The following is a 19,002-nucleotide window of genomic DNA, read 5'->3' as shown; positions in this document are numbered from 1 at the left end:
TCACAAGTGCACAAGACATGGATTGCACAGGGCTCCCCTGCTTTAAAACATTGTGAAACAAAAGATAGAGAAGTACAGCTTGAGTTAGTTATCTGACTGTGGATAGCTTATTATTTTGGATCTGGTTTTACTACTTTTCTGCACCTGATAAAGATAATAATGAAAACTAGTGTTTTAATGGTAATTAAGATCACTGAGGCTGTACTTACACTAGCCCCAGACTTTGAAATGACTACGCAATAGGCCATTTTGAAGTTTACTTATGAAGTGATGAAATGCATATTCAGCACTTCTGTAGCATGCGGGCGGACGCGGCACTTTGAAATTGACACGCTGCGCCGCCCCGTGGCTCGTCCTGACAGGGCTCCTTTTAGAAAGGACCCCGCCTACTTCAAAGTCCCCTTCTTCCCATCAGCTGGGAAGTAGGCTTCGAAGTAGGCGGGGTCCTTTTGAAAAGTAGCCCCCTCGGGACGAGCTGCGCGGCGGCAAGTTGTGTCAATTTCGAAGTGCCGCGGCCGCCCGCATGCTCGTTAAGCGCTGGATATGCATTTCAGCGCTTCATGAGCAAACTTCGAAATGGCCATTTGCGTGGCCATTTCGAAGTTTGGGGCTACTGTCGACGTAGCCCAAGAGCTACAATCGTAGGACTTGGTTTCAGAGAAAATCTTCAGCAAATACAATGACTAGCAGTTGGTTATTCGCACCAGCAGTGGATGGGTGGGGCAGCTGAGAGGGAGCAAACTGAATGCTGTACCAGGGCAAAGCTGGCATTGGCTCAGGTACGGTGAGGGAATGCGTCAGTGTGAGGTGTGGAGTCTGCATAAAATACAGACTGGATGGGTCACTTTTCAACCTTTGTCCTCTGAATGTTAAAATCAAGATGCTTGAGAGGCTCACCCTTGAAGCCCTTTTTGCTGATGACTCTGCGCTGATGGCACACAGGGAATCTGATCTCCAGCTCATTGTCAACAAGTTTGCTGATGCCCCTGGCTTCTTTGGTTTGTCCATCAGCCTGGGAGAGACTGAGGTCCTGTTTCAACCAGCTCCAGGATCTGTTGCTCTTCCCCACTTCAACCTTAACTAAAGGAACAAAGTTAAGAACAGTAGAAGAGTTTAAGTACCTTGGCAGCGTGAAAGCCAATGACAGCTCTCTTGACAAAGAAATCCACGCCAGAATCTGCCAGGCCAGCTGGACATTAGGATGTCTTTTCGGAGGCTTTTCTACAGAGCATCAGAAAGACTTGGCACCTGTAGTTTTCCAGCCTCTTCTACTTGGGGTTTTGCTGAAACCTGGGTTTGAAGCAGGGGCCTTTAGATTTTTACTCTCCCACACACCCTACGGAGCTACTTCAGCACCAGCTTCAACAATTCTGAGGCCATTCCTTACCAGCTGGAGACGATTTTGTCATGCGACTGCTGAGGGAACACACCAGCCAGGCTTTTGGCATCATCATCATCTTCATCACCATCATCATCAATCATGGGCTCAGTGACCATTGGTGTCCAATGACTCCATCACTATTTCCTTCCATCTTTCCCTGTCCAGTGCGGTGCGCCTTGGTTTCGGAAGATGAGCTCCACGCTAGTTTACAATATCATCTACCCATTTTCTCTGGGCTCTGCCTCTCCTATTTGAAATGACCGTTATGCCGAATACCAGGGTCTTGATTTTCAATTCATTGTTCCTTTGGGAAATAAGCCCGAATAGCTTGTGGAACCTTCTGGAGCAGGTTCTCTTTGGCTGTATCTGCCAATGAAATACCTCATTGTTGACCTTCTCCATCCATCAAAGCTGCAGCCTGTGTTTGAGGAGGTGGAGAAGGGGAAGCCTGTGGAGGCTACAAAGACAGGGGAACTGTGTGAGCAGCAGGCCAGGAGAATGCTCATCACAGTCACCTCCTGGATGGGTGAGGGTTTGGGAGGTGGCACTTGGCTGGGCCAGACAGAAGGCAGTGGCCAGGAGAAAGAGGCTGGTGGGGGGGTTACCCGGGGTGGGTCAGAGAAGAGGCAGTTCCCTTCATTCTGAGCCAGTGTTGGGTGAGATGTGGCACTCATGTCTCTCTGTTACAGGGTTGTGATCTAAGCAGAGGCAGGGGAAGAGGGAGCTTTGCTCCAGGCCTTACCCCAGGGCTGTGGCTCAGGTTTTTCCTTTCCACTGTGCAGAGGCAATGGGTGAAGGGGTTTAAGGGACAGCACGGTCCCTGTGTGCCCCACCCCTGGGAATGACTGGAACAGCTCCCCCTCTCTGAACTCTCCAGCACAGCCCAGTGGTTCTGCAAAGCAGGTGAGAGGCTGCCAGAAATATTTGGCCGGTCACCAAGGGCTGCTGCTTCCCTAACCTCCATTTCCCTGGCAGGCACAGGGCCAGGGGAGCCACAGTGCCCTGCTGGGACGTTTCTCCTAACTTATGTGGGTTTTGTCAATGACAAAGGGACATGAGGGGAGAGTATCTCTTCTTGTCCTGCCTTGCCCCACAGGCAGAGGTTGCCACGTTCCCAAGGCCTGTCACAGCTGCCTTTCTCCAAACTCCAGGTTGTGGTTGGATTCTTTCCAACACTCCTCTCCCATCATCCTTTTCCTTCCACACCAATGACTGGGCTCGCCAAGGAAGGTCCCCTCTGTTCCACAGGCAGACACAGGAAAACTTTAAGAGAGACGTAGGGCAAGGCACCCCTGAGAGTTGAACTCCAGAGCTCCTGTGAACTAGCAGGTGTGTTAAAGCAGCTAAGACACAGTGTTTCTCTTAGAAAAGCTCTCTTTGGTGTCAGGGAAGTAGCTGTGTTAGTCTCCATCCTAGCAATCAGAAAACAGTCCTGGGTTCTTAACACCACTGCCACCATGTCATAGCTCCTTCCCCATCTAACAAGATAAATGCAGAAGTGGGGGCCAGCAGAAGTACCTCCAAAACCTTATCTACTACGTTTTGGTATAAACTTCCCTCCAAAAATCCTAGAAACCTTAGATTTAGGGGATAAAATTCGCTGCCACCACCCAAGTAACAATAAGGAAACCAGGGAGAGACTACTTGGGAAATCTTAGCCCCAAAAGTAAAACCAGGACACAAACATTAACCAATACCAGGTTAATAAAAAGAAAAAAGAAAGAACTTTTATTTTGACCACAATATTTGTGTTGCAAGCTCATGACGAGATGGAAGAGTCACAAAGTAAAACACATGGGGAGTCTCCACCATGGGCCTAGAACTTAGTTACGAGGAGAGTAAAAAGAATATTTCTAAAAAGTGCACAGACATCAGATCCCACTTCCCAAACCAGAAAACAATAAAGCCTCACGGATCTATCTAAACTTTACCTGACTTACAGAAGATTGCAGGGCCTGTTCTTGGAGGGAGATACCCTCATGGCTGGAAAACAGAAGAAAGAACAGAGAACAGAGAAGTTGGAGGAGCCAAAATTCAATTCTTACCTACATTCCTCTTGGCCAACCCCACCTGGTTGAGGAGGTTAACCCTTTTACTCCCAGGCTGCTGGCTAACCCTCAGGATCATAACAGGCACTTGAAAGACTAATGAAATAATTGATGAAGTGATGAGCTTTCGTGGGACTGACCACCACGGACTGCCCACAACAACACTTTCCAAGTCCCCAGCACAGACATGAGGGGAGCTGGAGTTGCAGCCTGGAGGACACTGAGGATGGGAGGAGTTGTTGGGTGTTTTATGTGCCTTTTTTGCTCCAGAGCCTGAGAGTGTGTTTACACAAGGGGCTGTCAGGGGCAGGACATGAGCCCTGAAGGGCAGGGGTGGTTGTGGCAGTGACATCACAAGGGCCTTTTGAAGAACCTTAGCTGATGGGTAAAAAGAGGGTGTGAAGCTGTGACCTCAGACAGTGCAGAACAATGGATGGACGGGACAGTCTGCAGGACAGGGGCCATCTCAGAGACCCTCCCCAGGGCTTTGTCCCAGGGAGTCTCCTTCTTGAGAGCTCTGCCCTGGAGGCTGGAGAGAGAATTCAGGATAAGGAATGTGAGCACGAGGAGGAGCCTTTTTGGCATCTTCTCCTTTCCCACCACTAACTGCACTGGACGGCAGACGTCTGTGTGGGGAAGGTCAGAGTCTGATCCAGTTGGTGCTGGGCAAAGCGAAGGCAGGGAAAACACTCGGTTACGGTTCTGTGGTCCCCGGTGGAACTAAATAGCGGAAGTGAATGAGGGTCCTCCTTCCAGCTCCCTTGGCCTAGTGCTGTTCAGTGCAACAGTCTGTGAGCCACTAATGTCCCTTGCTCTGGAGAGGAGCAAACAGGCCTAAACAGAAAACATACCACACAAAACTCTCTTGAAAAGTGCAGTGTAGCCAGCAGGTGCCTCTGACCTTGAACTTGGGCTGCAAGAAACAGAGCCCTGAATGGTGGCCTGCACCCCTCCCCAGTTGCTTCTTACACCTTTGAACAGGCTGGCTTTGCACACTGGGCACCTCTCACCCTCAGCTGGCAGCAGCACTCTGCCCTCATTGCTTCTCTGCAGCTGCTCTTTCTCCCAGGGCTCCTTTTCTCCATCCTGGGCTTCCTGAGCATGTGGCCCCATGGCACTTCCCCCAGCCAGAGACTGAGCTGTCCAGGCTCATTCCTGCGGAGATGAGATGAGAATCATAGACTCCTAGGGCTTGGAGGGACTTCAGGAGGTCATCCAGTCCAGCCCCCTGCCTAAAGCAGGAGCAACCCCAACAAAATCATCCCAGTCAGGGCCTGTTCAAGCCAGGACTAGAAAACTTCAAGGGATGAAGATTGCAACACCTCTCTAGGTAAAGCATTGCAGTATTTCACCATCCTCCTGGTGAAATAAAAGCAGCACGACTCAAATACTGGACTGTTACTGCTGTGACCTGCATTTGAAACCAGGTTGCTGCAGCCACAATGCAGAGTATGAACCCCTGTTCGATCACAGCAGGCTGCAGAAGGCCAGGATGGTGCTTTCTTTAACTTTCTCAGGTTTCACCTGACAGTCTGGGACCCAGCACTTGGCCCCAGGCATGGGCAGGGTTCTTGGGTTCCTGACGCACAAGGCAAGGTGAATGCAGCTTTCCCAGCCTGGGACTCAAACCCTGAAACCTCCAAATAAGGTCCTAACCCTGAGAGAGCTGGGCAGGTTCCTGAAATAATTCAGAAATAGCAGACAGCTTTTTGCAAGGTGCTAAACCTCATTCTCCTCGTCATAGTGCAGATTCCAAAACAGAGATTTTGGAATGGGGCTGCATAGTGTATTCCAAAACTACGCTGCTGTGCAGTGATATCCCCAGCATGCCTCCAGGGTCTCTACTCACAAACAGGCTCTGCTGTGCATGGAGGTGCCATTTGGAAACATGTTTTGTTTATTTCAGGGCTGCCTTGTAGCGTGAAGGCGTTATTGTGAACTAGATTATTTTGGAGGAATAATTCTGGAATAAACTCTTCTGAAATAACTCTGCACCTCTCTGGTCAGGGCCTGTCAGCATCATGTAAAGCACGAGAATGTCCACTGTGGCCTGTGACAGCTGCACTGGGGAGGCTGGTGCCAGGGCTGGAAGGTCCCGAGGAGTGGGAGGGGATCTGGTTTGCTTGGCCTGCTCCCTCTGAGGTCACCTGTGCTCCTGCTCCCATTTCACCTCTTCCTATCCCAGCTCTGCCTCTTCCCCTGAGCTCTGCCCCCAGCTGCCTGCTGCTCTCTCCTCCCCTCCCCACAGGCCTCCCCCCGTTCCCCAAGGACTGCCAGCCAACCCCACCTCTGCAGAGACCCATCCAATCCATCCTGTCACCTCTACCTCTCTGCCCCTCTCCTGAGCTCCCGTGGCCAAAGCTGCTCATCATGGACTTCCGCCAGGGCCTGCTCCTTGTGCTTCTGCACCCCACCCCCAAGGGCCCTTCCTGTACCTTCCCCAGCCCTCTGCCCACCAGAGCAGCAGCTGGGGGACCTGAGTGAAGAAGCAGAACTCATGCAGGAAGATGAGCAGGGCAGGCAGGGACTTGCACCACTGGTGAGTTACCTGGGCCTGTGGTGCTGCAATAGCAGTTGTCCAGGGAGGGAGCCTGTGAGGCCCAAAGGCCTGTGAGGGGAGATGGGGAGCAGAGAAAGCCAATGGAGCTGCTGTAGGGGCTGGTGCCCTTGGCAGAGGGCTCCTGCTGCTCCTTCCTGTGGGAGGTGTGTGTTGCAGAGTGGGGAATCTGGGGATCCTCACCTCACACAGGCCCACTCTACAGCCCTTCCCTTAGCCTGGGGTGGTGACTCTGACTTGCTCCCTGCCAGCCTCTCAGCCTGGTTCCTTCAGCTCTTTTGGCCTCCTGCCCAAAGCAGCCACCAGAAGGAAAACAGAAAAGACCTGCCCATGGCCAGCATGGGGCTTGAACCCATGACCTTGGCGTTATTAGCACCACGCTCTGACCAACTGAGCTAGCCGGCCAGCTGCAAAGGACACCACAAGGGGCCGTTTTGGAAATGAGCAACAGGCAGCTGCAGGGCCACTAGACTGAGGCCCTGCCCAGGGGCTGTGTCACAACGTCTCCCACCTGCACAATTCATGTCCACTGCAGGGGTTTTACTTCCCAGCAAGGTTAGGAAATGTTGGAGAGGAAGCAAAAGGAAGCTACAAGAGGGATCTCAGGTGTGTCAGGTCAGCACTGGGGACAGCTGGGTTGAGAGGTGAATTACCACTGGGGTGGGGGCAGAGCTGGGTGTGCCTGGGAGTGAGATGCTCCCTGTCATGCACTAGTGTGTGCAGGGACAGGGCTGGGGGGTGTCTCTGCAGAGGCAGGGCTGGGGCAGGAGCTGCTCCCGCAGACAGGGCAGAACAGAGCTCCTGCCGACAGGGAATTGTGTCTGTGTTACAAACGTGCTGGAGGAGCTGGCTGGCACAGGCAGCCCCCAGAACCACAAAGCTGTGAGGCACAGACTGTCTTCTGGCAGCCACAGCAGCACCTTCCCCACACCAATCACAACGGCCTTTTCCTGAGCTCCAGGCTGCGACTAGATTCTTTCCAACGCTCCCTTTCCATCAGCCTTTACCTTCCCCAGCAGGGAGAGACATTGCCAGGGGAGGTCTTCTCTGCTCCCCAGCCAGACGTAGGGAAACATTAGGGAAGACACACAAAAGGGAGCCACTGGGAGTTACCCTGTGATCTCCTGGTGTTTAAGCAGATATGTTACCCAGCTAAGCCACAAGAACCACCTTGTTAAACTGCAGCTTGCTGATAGGAAGGTAACTGTGTTAGTCTGTATCTTAAACCAAAAACCAGCCCTGTAGCACTTGAAAAAAATGTGTTTTTGTGGGGCCGACCCACACGGCTGGACTGTCCACAACACCACCTTCCCATTCCCCAGCACAGACATTGTGCCGGAGGGAAGCTGGAGTTGCTGCCCAACGGACATTGAGGACGGGAGGAGTTAAAATGCTCCTTTCAGTTATTGTGCCCTCTGCAGTGTACAGGTCAGAATCCACCAATCTCCCCTCCTCTCTCCCCACCTGCCCCAGTGCCAGGACCCCACAGGACACTGAGGATGGGAGGAGTTTGGGTTTTTGTGTTTTTTATGTGCCTTTTTTGTTGCAGACCCTTGGGGTGCGTTTGCCGAGGGGGCTGCCAGGGGCGGGACATGAGCCCTGCAGGGCACTGGTGGGTGTGTCTGTGACATCACAAGGGCCTTTGGAAGAACCTCAGATGATTGGTTAAAGGAGGTGGGGAGGTGGTGACCTCACAGCCAGTCCAGCACAATGGCCAGGTGGGACAGGCTGCAGGGCTGGGGCCATCTCAGAGACCCCCCAGGGCTTTGCCTCAGGGAGTCTCCTTCTTGAGAGCTCTGCCCCGGAGACTGGAGAGAGAATTCATGGTGAGGAACGTGAGCGCAAGGAGGATCCTCTTTGGCCCTTTCTCCTTTCCCACGACTAACTGCGCTGGACGGCAGCGTCTGTGTGGGGAGGGTCAGAGTCTGATCCAGACGATTGGTTAAAGGAGGTTCACTCTAGGTAATAGTACTCTGGTTGCTTTAAGTGTTTGGGAGAACTGCAGCACCAGTGAGTGGCAAGACCAAGATTTCCTAATACCACATCTACACACAGGAAGCTAATTTCAGATGCAGCCAATGGACACACTACGGCTTTTTTCAAAATTGGCTTTACCCCTGTCTTCGCAGCCCGTTTCCACACAGCTGCTATTACTTGTACTTGTACTTGTACAAGGAGGTTTACTTATTTCAAAATAAGCCGTCCCCTATTTATTTCTGAATTATTTCAAAGCAGCGGTTGCCTTGTGCAGAGGCTGGGATAGTTATTTTGAAATAACTTTGCTGTGTAGAACCCCCTTATAAATCCAGGTGTGTGACAGGCAGAGCAGCAGCTGCTCAGAAGATAACAAGCCCTGCAGGTCAGGTTGTCACTCATCAGCACCCCAGTGAATGGGCATTAAGAGTGGTAATGGAGTGAAAGGATTAAAGGGCAGGGCTCCTCCCTGCAAAACAGAGTGAAGCCTCCTGAGCAAGACTCTGGTCTGGTGGCCAGAAGCCATTCAACTTCCTTCATGTCTTTGGACACTGCCGCCTATAGCAGTCCAGCAAAGGGTCACAGAGGAACACCCTGCACTTGTCTACTGCCTAGCAAGGGCTGGACCCCTTGGTTTTATGAGAACCCTGCGCAACCCACCTAAACTATCCAAGCTACAGAGAAACAGCTCACAAGGGCCCTTTCAGAAAGGAGCAACAGGCAGCTGTAGGTACAGTGTGGTTCCTGGAGTGAGATTGTTGTCCCTCCCCCACTGCTCAGCATCCCACCCAGGCATCCCCTCAGCCCCTCCCCCACCACCCTGAACCCCAACCTGGAATCTCCCCCTCAGACTGCGTCTCCCTTTCCCCACAGCCCTGAGGCCTGGCTAGGAATTCCCTCAGACCCTGCTGCCCCTCACCCGCTGTCCTAGGCCCTGCTGGGTGTTTCCTCAGACCCTGCCTGTCCCCTCCCTCTCTTCCCCTGAGCACGACAGTAACACGGCCCATGTTCCCTGGCAGAGGGGTAACACCATCACCACCTGCTGCAATGTGCTTCCTTTGGAGGGACCCCAGCCTGCTGCCTGCTCCTGAGCTCAGCTGCTCCCAGCTCACCCACAGCACATGGCCTTGGAGCAGCAGCTGCCCTGGCTGCTCTCCTACCCACAGACACAGAGCCCACAGGAGCAGACCCCACAGCTGTCACCCCAGCTCCAGAACCTTCTGCAGGTGCAGTGCGAAACCTGCCCACCAAAATGACCCACCTGTAACTCGTTCGTACCTGCTCCAGGGGTATCTCCCTCATCAGTACATGGCTCACCTGTGCATCACCACTTTCTCTCACCTGAGGCAGCCCATGGCCCTGACTTCCTCTTTCAAATCCAGCCTCCAGGTGAGAGCACTTCCTCTTCCCACCAGGTGGGAGACAAGATGTTGCTAGTGCTCTCTTGTGCCAGTGCACACAGCGCCCCAAACCCCCATGTACATTGTGAGCTTCCTGGGTGGGGGGCGGGGCAGGTGCACAAAAGCAGCTCCCCTTGATTCCTTGGGCAGGAAGTTACAAGAACATCAGTTTTATTGGAGAATGTAGATATTGATCCCACTACCTCTTATATGCTAAGCAAGTGCTCTACCATTTGAGCTAATTCCCCTCTATAGAAAATATTCTGCCCTAGCCATGTCATTGCTGACTACATATGTCCCTGGCGCTCCCCTGGCTCCTTTCCAAAGATGACCCTTGTTAGCCTATGTCACATCTGTAGGGCGGTTCTCTCTCCCCCTCACAAGCACAGAGTCTGAGATGTGCCTCTCAAGGCGACACCTCGCAGATCATTGCCCTGAGGGAGTGAATGTCACACTCCCCACTCTGCCTCTGACAGCAACAGGTCAGTCTGCAGCACCAGCCACAGGTCCTCCTGTATCTCCAACCAGACAGGACATTTCTGGGGCCCCAATGTATCACAGAAACGTTGGTGAACCAGCCCAAGCTGAGACCCAGCTGCAGGGGAACCCATTCAGCAGGCAGGAGGGAGAAGCCCTCACGCAGGGGCAGCTGGGGAGAAAGAAGCCCAGCCCTGACAGAGATGTATCATAAACCACACACAGGTCCCCCTGAGAGCTGAGCTCAGAGTGCTGAGTGCCAATCATTGCACCATGGAACCTGCAGTTTAAGCCCTTTCTGAGCACCTCTGACTCTTGGCAGGCTGCTCCCCTGCCCTCCTTGCCCCCCTCCAGCTCTTTCACCTCTCAGGACACTGCTTCCTGCTCCACTTCCCCTGCTCTCCTCGTCAGACGTCCATCTCCGCCCCTCTCGCTGCAACTCCAGAGTGAGGAGGCAGGTTCATTTTTCTCTGAAAGTGACCAGCCTGGAGAGAACTGGTGGAGAAGGAGAGACTGGAAAGGCTGGTGGTGATTGTAGAGGAGGATGTGGGTGGGGGAGGACTCAATAGCCCTGGCTGTGAACTCACAGAGTAATCAACATCCTCTCTTCATGCACTTAAAGCTTCACAGATACACAGGCCTGAATGCGATACATTTCATTGACCTCTTTATAGGTATGAGGCCCAACATTGCTCATGTCACTATCTACTGCCAGGTTTGCATGTGTTAGCAGCAGCAATTGTTGAGGCTTCAGCTCTGTTTAAAGAATTCCCATAGAATGGGAAAACACAGTGTGTTGGAAACAGGGAGGTCAGTAACCATCTTTCAAAGGGAGTGCTTGGATTTGAACCATGGGCCTGTTGATCTGTAGTCAAATGCTCTACCCCTGAGCTACACTCCCTTACCCAGCCCTTTGGAGTCATTGATCTTGAGTCTCCTTCAGATCAAACACTGTTTTCCCAGCTCCTTTCCCTCCCTGAACCCAGAGTGGTTTCACAGACGCGCAGACGGGGTTTGATGAAACATTATTTCTCCCTGTGCATGTTACAGTTTGTCCCCTGCTGACCTGGCTTCTCCTACTCAGAGTTACAGCCCCTCAGGGGGGCAGATTACCGGCATACGTGGGACAGTTCTCTCCCAGCCACTTGGAGCAACATCAGTGGTTACAAAGAACGAGGAAAAAACCTACTGCAGGACACCCACCAATCAATCAGATATAGTTGGGTTTGCGGTCAGTGTCAGTATCTTCTCTACCTGGCACAGGTGGTGACCCAGCAGCCTGGTTCCCTGAGGTGCTGGACAGCAGAGCTTTTGCAGTGCTAACACGTCAGCCCTCGTGACAATATGAGCGCACTGTTTTCAGTAAGAAGGTGCTGGGATGCATTGAACATGCCCATACCAGTGACATTTAATCCATGTAGAGTTTGGGGTTCAACACTTTCACAGTGTCACACACCTTTTAAACTGCTCTGGCAGCACAATTTCCAACAATCCCTTTCCCAGTCATATAGTCAGAGGCACGTTGCTGCTAGGAAAGCTGGAGCGCCCTCTGCATAATAACAAACCTCTCACCATTTTCCAGTGATAGAGAGCCTGGCTCAGTGGTGGAACACTTGACTGCAGATGAAGCTCTCCCAGGTGCCCCTGTTTGGATGGTTTTCTTCATGGAAATCCATTTTCACCTCTGGCTCCAGTATGTTTTGGGGTTGCACTGGATGCTTGACATGGATTTAAACACTTCACACTTTCCTCTGCAAATGTGCGAAAACTGAGCAAACCCATCCCTCAGCTGCCTCAGTTCCCAGCCTCTGAGGCTCAGATTTCTGTTCCCATCCATCACACAAAGGTGCAGTACGATGCACATGCACAGGGCTCTGCTTGCCATGGGCTGCACTGGGCAGGAGAACCGGACCCACAGCCGGGGGGCTCAGGAGTCTCACACAGAAATGCCCTTGGTGCAGGCTGACACACCTAGGCCGTGTCACACTCAGCCAGCAGCAACAGGGACTGAACCAGGCCCAGGAACAAGCGTGTGGCTCTGAGCAGTAAATAGTCACCAGGCAGGGGGCAGAGCTGGGCACAGGGCCAGGCAGAGCCCTCCCACAGAGGGAGCTGCAAAAAGGACCAATGCAGCAGAGAAACAAAGAAACATAACTGCCGAGTCTCACACATTGGCTCAGAGCTACCGAAGCAAGACACGAGTGAGCCAGGCTGATGCCAGCCCCACAGCCATGGGTCAGTAATTCGCCCTGAGACTGAAGGGGCGAGAGGTCCAGTGAGTGACTCCTTCCCCCAAAAGGCTCATTTGTGAGTTTACCTCTGGGCACCCAGAGGGAACAGACCCCTTGGGGCACAGCCCATGCACAGCACAGTTTAGTAAGCATGAAAGGAAGCACAAAAATCTACCCCACGAGCCCCAGTTTGAACTCTTATTGTCAGAGACGACATCTCCACTGCGGCTGCTCTCAGAAAATGGAGCATCCACCAAAATGCTCGCAAGTGGCAGACTTGTGCGGTTGACACAACCAGCCCTGTTGCATGTATCTCACCTGCCCAAGTAGCTCAGCAAATCTGTGTGACCAGGCAGGTGACAGGCACAGAAACACAGAGGATGCCAAGAACAGTAACAGCAGGTTACTGCCAGTCACCAGCACACCTGGACAGAGGCATTTGGAATTCTTTTGGTGATGCCAACAGTGACACCCAGCAACCCCCCACCCTCCAGGCTGACCCCTGCACAGCCCCCTGAGCATCGTAGAGCCTATTTGTCCATTGCAGCCAGGATAACAAGCAAAGGTGAGCTAAATGGTACCGCAGGACTTGAACCCCTCATCGGAGCATTAGGAGACTCCCAATAACCAGTTCATCTCACCAGCCTCGGTGGAAAGGAGCCATGGGCAGCTGCAGAGAGTTTGTGGCCTCTGGAGTGAGATGCGTGGGTCAGGACATTGGCTTATTCCGAGGGTCATTAGCTCCAGGGGTAGAACAGTTGCTGAGCAGGTGAGCAGCAGTGGGATAGATTCCTTCTTTTCCAAGGATGTGCCAGCTGTGATGCTTTGGGGATGGTTAGATTGTGGTTGCTATTTAGGGACACAGAGGTACAGACATTTGAGTGCTCTATTCTGGTTCTGCTCCCCCTCCTGCAGAGAGGGTGAATGGAACCTTTGCAATTGGCCCACATTTCAAATAAGGTATTTCCAAATCATCCATGCAATTGGCAATGCACAAATTGCACCAGTTACTTTGAGATACACCTGCAGGCTAACCATAGGTGCTCAGTGTTTTCCTCTTCCTATTTGGCTGCCACCCCCAAAAAACCCATGCAGCGGTGAGGGCCTCTGAGCTGTTGAAACCAGCCTTGGCGGTGATTGAGCTGAGCTCTGAGGTCTACAAAGCGGTGAGCTGCTCGTGTTTCAGTAGTGCAATGGCTTGGGGCCAATATTGCAAAGAAACGTTCTGAGTTCAAGCTTCCTCTACTGTACCAGATGCTGTTTGGGAAGAAGGGGCTTTTGAAATCCAGGGGAGTGTTTCGAAGGGTCCCCTATTACACTCACAGCGTGTATTCTGAAAGCAGCACTTTCAAAGCATGTGTGGCTGCCATTATGTTAATGAGGTGCTGCATATTCACGGCACTGCCTCATTAACATCTGCCGAAGTGGCTCATTACCACAGCCCTGCTCAAACAAGAGGCTAGCGTGGCCAGAGCCTCTGTGACCTCCCAACCAAGGCTGTTGTGGCCTCCCTCAGCCAGATATTCCCACCCAGTCACCACCGAGCTTGCCAATCTTTGCATCTCCATGACTTCTTTCCAGATTGGTAACTGGAAAAGCAAAGAAAAGAAAAATGAGCTCTGGGGGCTTCAGAGAAATGTTCCCCTCTGGCCAGTTGGCGCGAGTAAACAGTTGGGAAAAAAGCTGGTGAAAACGGCCCAGGGGCAGAGAAGTGTTTCCCTGGACTCTCCAGCATTTCAGAAGATCTGACTGCTTTGGAGCCAGGACACTGACCTGTCCTGCTGCAGTCGTTACCCCAAAGGGGCTTGGGGGTTCCAGTCTCAGACACAGCACACAAAGCTGGGCTCAGCAGCACTGCAAGAGCCACCCCACAGTGTGGCAGCCGCCATGTGCAGTTTGACCTGAGAGCCCAGAGCTGCTCCTTTCCCACAAGGACAGAAGTATCCAGGGGGCCTGGAGCACTGGCCTGTCACCAGCATGTGAACCTTCAGAACATCCATTGTGGGTCACAACAAAGGTCCCTCCAGCCCCATGTCCTGTCAGGGCCAACATCAGGTGCTGCAGAAGGTCGCAGCCCGGCACCCCTGGGAGCTGAACCCAGCAGCTCCTGTGTGCTCCTTTCAGCTGTGGAGCAGGAGATATGTCCCAAAGAGGCTTTTCCTCAGCTGCTGAGAAGCACAGAAGAACTCTAGGGCTTGCTCGGGGGGGACAGTTGAATGGAGACCTGCCCCAGGCCCTGTGGCTGGTGCTGTGGCTGGATCTATTGCTGTCAGGGGCAGAGAAACATTCCTTCCCCCTGGGCAAGTATCTGCTCTTTTCCCAGATGTGCACTGCCCAGCCCAGGAGCTGGGAGAGACCAGAGCACTGCATCAAGCCTAGGGGAACCAGCCCTTCACTCAGAGGCAGCTGCACCTGTGCCTGACCTCAGCTGAGTCTGGGCTGCCCCTTTCTTGCCAGGGAACTACACCCCTGGCTGTGTTTGGGGCCCTGCTTAGCTCCAGGCAGCAGCACTGCAGGGGGCAGAGGTGGGTGGAGCCGACACCGGAGTCAGGCATTGGCACTTGCAGGGCAAATGAAATCATCCCACCCCGACCTCTGCCAGCTTGAGCTCAGCTCAGCCTCACAGAGTTGTCCTGTGCTTGGAGTCTGCCCAGCACAGGAGTTGGGAGGCAGCAGGCTCAGCTGTGGTGGAAGTCGCATCCCACAAGAGGGCTGGGGATCAACAAAGAAAGATGCGATGAGGATGGGATTTGAACCCACGCGTGCAGAGCACAATGGATTAGCAGTCAATCGCCTTAACCACTCAGCCACCTCATCTTCTCCTGTCATGAGTGTTTTCATATGTCCCAAAGTCAACGCAGCCAGGAACCTTTCTGCAACTCACTGGTTGGCCAGGGACACAGGATGGGCAGATTTGGCCCAGCAGCGCTACTCTCACTCCTGTTCCCTGCAGTGTGGCTTCCTGGGGTGAGCAGGGCCCCAAACACAGCTGGGGTGCAGTGCCCCAGCCACACATGGCGAAAAGGTTGGGGGCAGCCCTGGCTCAGCTGCAGCCACTCACATGGGCAGCTACCTCTGAGAGAAGGGCCTGTCCCTAAGTCTGGCTCAGGGGCTCTGGTCTCTCCCAGCAGCTGGGATGAGCTGGGCTGTGCACAGCTGGGAAAGGGGCAGACACTTGCCTGTGGGGTTGAATGTCACACTCCCCTCTCTCTGACACTGAGAGCAATAGATCAGTCTACAGCAGCAGCCACAGGGCCTGAGGCAGGTGTCCATGTGGCTGTCCCACCCTGAAGACCCTGGGGTCCCTGCTCAGCAGTGCCCACAGAAAGGCTGTTTAGAAATAGCATAAGAACATCGCTACCCTTACCCAGTCTATAAGGTGAACATAAGAACGGCCATACTGGTGCCAGTGCCAGTGCCGGATGCCCCAGAGGAGGTGAACCGAAGACAATGGTCAAGCGATTTGTCTCCTGCCATCCGTCTCCCGCCTTCAACAAAAGGCTCAGCACCATCCCTTACCCCTTGCTAATAGCCATCTGTGGACCTAACCTCCAAATATCTATCGAGCTCTTTTTTAAACTCTGTTTGAGTCCTGGCCTTCACAGCCTCCTCTGGAAAGGAGTTCCACAGGTTGACTGTGCCCTTTCTTTTATTAGTTTTGAACCTGCTACCCATTAATTTCATTTGGTGTCCTCTCCTTCTTTTAGTATGGGAACAAGTAAATAACTTTTCTGTGTCCACTTTCTCCACTCCATTCATGATTGCATCTACCTCTATCATATCGCCCCTCACTCTCCTCTTTTCTAGACTGAAAAGTCCCAGTCTCTGTCGCCTCTCCTCATGTGGGACCCCTTCCAAACCCTTTGTCATTTTAGTTGCCCTTTTCTGAACCTTTTCTAACGCCAATATATCTTTTCTGAGGTGAGGAGACCACATCTGCACACAGTACTCAAGACGTGGGGATACCATAGCTTTATAAAGGGGAAGTATGATAGTCTTTTTTCACCCAGTGCCATTTTCTCCCTCCCCTGCGTACAACACCACTTACAGCCGTGGAAGCTCACAGCTTTCGATCCGAGTTCCCATCCGGTGAGGACCTTTCTGTTGTGCCTGTCTCCCGCCAGAGAAATCCCCATGCAGTGATGGGCCGGGTGCAGCTCAGCGCCAGTCGAGCCAGTGTTAGCTCAGGGAAGGGTCACTGAGGAGCTGTTAATTCTACCCCTTTCTAAGGGTGGGCATACCCCATTTAGAGACCATCCCCAGTTCAACTGAAGGGGGGCCTGATCCTCACTGCATCTGGAAAAGTTATGGGAAAACCAAAAGGCGCATCAATGTCACATTTCCACTTTTTCCTAACCGAGCAGACCCTGCATAACCGAGAGCAGCCTCAGCACGGCTCTCAGGTGTGCTCACCTGTCACAGCTCAATGGAGGCCTCAGCATCAGTGGCTTATCAAAGGGCAGCTATACCCGCCTCTCTGTGGGTTGCTGTCATCATTGAGAGCATGAGAGAGTGCAGCCCACAGGAGTGTTTTGTTCTGATGAGTGTTTCCCATAAGCTGAGTGCTTGAGTGGCCATCCAGGAGAAATTCAAATGGTGCCCAGCTCATTAGCAGAGCACCCACAGCCGGCAGCATGTGTTTTTATTGGCCGTGCCCATCCACACATGTCTCAGTGGACATAACATTTGTTCTGCACATGGAAAGACAAAATTAAAATTAATGCCGCCTCACTTCCTTGTCAGCCTTTCCCGTCCCTCCCCTCGGAAGGGCAAGTCATTTCCTACAGGGCTCATTCCCTCCCCCACACTCTGCTGTCTCTGCTCATGGCATCTCGCCCACAGGCTGCTCTGAACATGCTCACCAAGTGCCAGGCCTTGGGGTACGGCGGAGACGGGATCCTGATTGTTGCTGTCCGCCCTGGTGCTGTGCATACACAGATGGGGATTTCCGGCTCTGACCAGTTAGCGATCTCGCTGGGAGAGGCCAGTGGTAGCCACGTGTTGTGGCCGATGTTCATTGTAGGGGAAATGGTTACGCTGGAACCCATCCTGCCCTCCTCGGAGGGATCATGTCCCACTCAGATGCCCTCAGGGATTCAGTGCTGTGCCCTGGGCTTCCAACCTCCTGCTGCCGCTTGCTTGGTGCCTCAAGCTGCTGGCATCCCAGAGTGAAGGTGAGCAGAGCTGCTGCTGTGAGGAGCCAGAGAGGGGGAGCTGGTTGTCATGCGCAGCAGCTCGCAGGTACTTCCATGGGGGTGATATCTGTGATCTCCACCCAGTATCCTCATGTACCCAAAAGCCCAACTCCCAGCCGGGACCCTGGACCCCTTCTACATCCCACTCCCAACCTGGAGCCTAAACCCACTCCAGCTCCCCAGCCCAGAGCCTGGACCCCCATCCTCACACCCACCCCCAGTCCTGAGCATCTTCCACACCCAGAGCTCCCCTCCGGCAGCCCAAATCCCTAATTTCCAGCACCTCCCTAAAGCCCAAACTCCCAGCCAGAGCCCTCACACTTCTGTACCTCAACCCTCTGTCCCAGCCCGGAGCCCATCCCCCACTCAGACCCCGTAGCCCCACTCCCACCACATGAATTTACTTATGTGCACAGGGGTGAAGGGGAGGAGTCACACGTCAGCTGCGTGTTGCACCCCCCTCATCTCGATACACAAAAGAAAATTCATGCCACTCGGATGTGTTAGCAAAAGGCAGTCGGCTCCTTTTGCCTCCAGGGTGTCATGTCACAGCCCAGCTGCTTCCCCACCATCAATGTGCTGCAGTCCCCTGTGACCACTGGGTCACTGTGGGCAATAAAGTAGGAAAGGACAATGAAGAGAGTCAAGCTGAGCGAAGCAGGCATGGCCACTTGCCAGAACTTATTTCTTGCTGGGGATGGCTGATCAAATCATCCCCAACTGAGAAGAAATGGCCTCAGAACAGCTAGAGGAGCTGCTGAAATAGCTCACTAGGGAATGCATTAGACTGAAGATCTAAAAGTCCCTTGTTCAGTCCCAGGCTTCAGCAGAACTCCAAGTAGAAGGGGCTGTAAAACTGCAGGTGCCAAGACTGCCTGATGCTCTGCAGAAAACCTTCTTAAAGGGTGTCTTAATGCCCAGTTGGCCTTGCAGATTCTAGCATGGATTTGTTTGTGAAGAGAGCCATCATTAGCTATCACACTGCCAAGGTCCTTGAATGCCTCTGCTGTTCCTAACTCTATTACGTTTGAAGTGGGGGAAGAGCAACAGATCCTGGAGCTGGTTGAAACAGTACCTCAGTCTCTCCTAGGCTGATGCTCAAACCAAAGAGCCAAGGGGCATCACCAAACTTGTTGACAATGAGCTGGAGATCAGATTCCTTGTGTGTCATAAATGCACAGTCATCAGCAAAAAGGGCTTCAGGATGCGCCTCTCAAGCGTCTTGATTTTAACATTCAGATGACAAAGGATGAAAAGTGACCCATCAAGTTTGTATTTTATGCAGACTCCACACATCAAACTGATGCATTCCCTCACTGAACCTGAGCCAACAGCACCCTTGCATTGGTACAGCATTCAGTTTGTTCCCTCTCAACTGCCACACCGATCCACTGCTGGTGCTTATAACTAACTGCTAGTCAGTCTATTTGCTGAAAATTCCCCCTATGACTCAGTCCTATGATTGCAGCTTTTGGTGATCTTAACTACAATTAAAAGACTAATTTTCACTATTATTTTTATCAGGTGAGGAAAAGTAGTAAAACCAGACCCAAAATAATAATACACAGACACTCAGATAATTAAGTCAAGCTGTATTTCTCTACCTTTTGTTCCACCATGTTTTAAAGCAGGGGAGCCCTGTGCAATCCACATCTTGTGCACTTGTGATGACTGCCCTGTCCCCATCAACAACTTGGAGCATTGGTGAGACTTCACAATTCTTATGCTGAGTGTGAGCA

The 19,002-nt window shown here is 52.7% G+C and overlaps 3 non-coding genes across 3 annotated transcripts; all 3 read right to left on the bottom strand.

Moving 5' to 3' along the window:
- Window positions 1-6,317: 6,317 nt before the first annotated feature.
- Window positions 6,318-6,391, bottom strand: TRNAI-AAU (transfer RNA isoleucine (anticodon AAU)). The gene has a single exon. It is a non-coding gene; the product is annotated as a tRNA-Ile (tRNA).
- A 4,275-nt stretch (window positions 6,392-10,666) lies between these two features.
- Window positions 10,667-10,738, bottom strand: TRNAC-ACA (transfer RNA cysteine (anticodon ACA)). Its single transcript has one exon. It is a non-coding gene; the product is annotated as a tRNA-Cys (tRNA).
- Window positions 10,739-14,803: 4,065 nt separating this feature from the next.
- TRNAS-GCU (transfer RNA serine (anticodon GCU)) lies at window positions 14,804-14,885 on the bottom strand. Its single transcript has one exon. It is a non-coding gene; the product is annotated as a tRNA-Ser (tRNA).
- Window positions 14,886-19,002: the final 4,117 nt, after the last annotated feature.

This window comes from Carettochelys insculpta, chromosome 33 (genome assembly GCF_033958435.1).
Source record: "Carettochelys insculpta isolate YL-2023 chromosome 33, ASM3395843v1, whole genome shotgun sequence".
NCBI classification, from domain to species: Eukaryota; Metazoa; Chordata; order Testudines; family Carettochelyidae; genus Carettochelys; species Carettochelys insculpta.
This window is presented reverse-complemented; position numbering and strand designations above follow the sequence as displayed.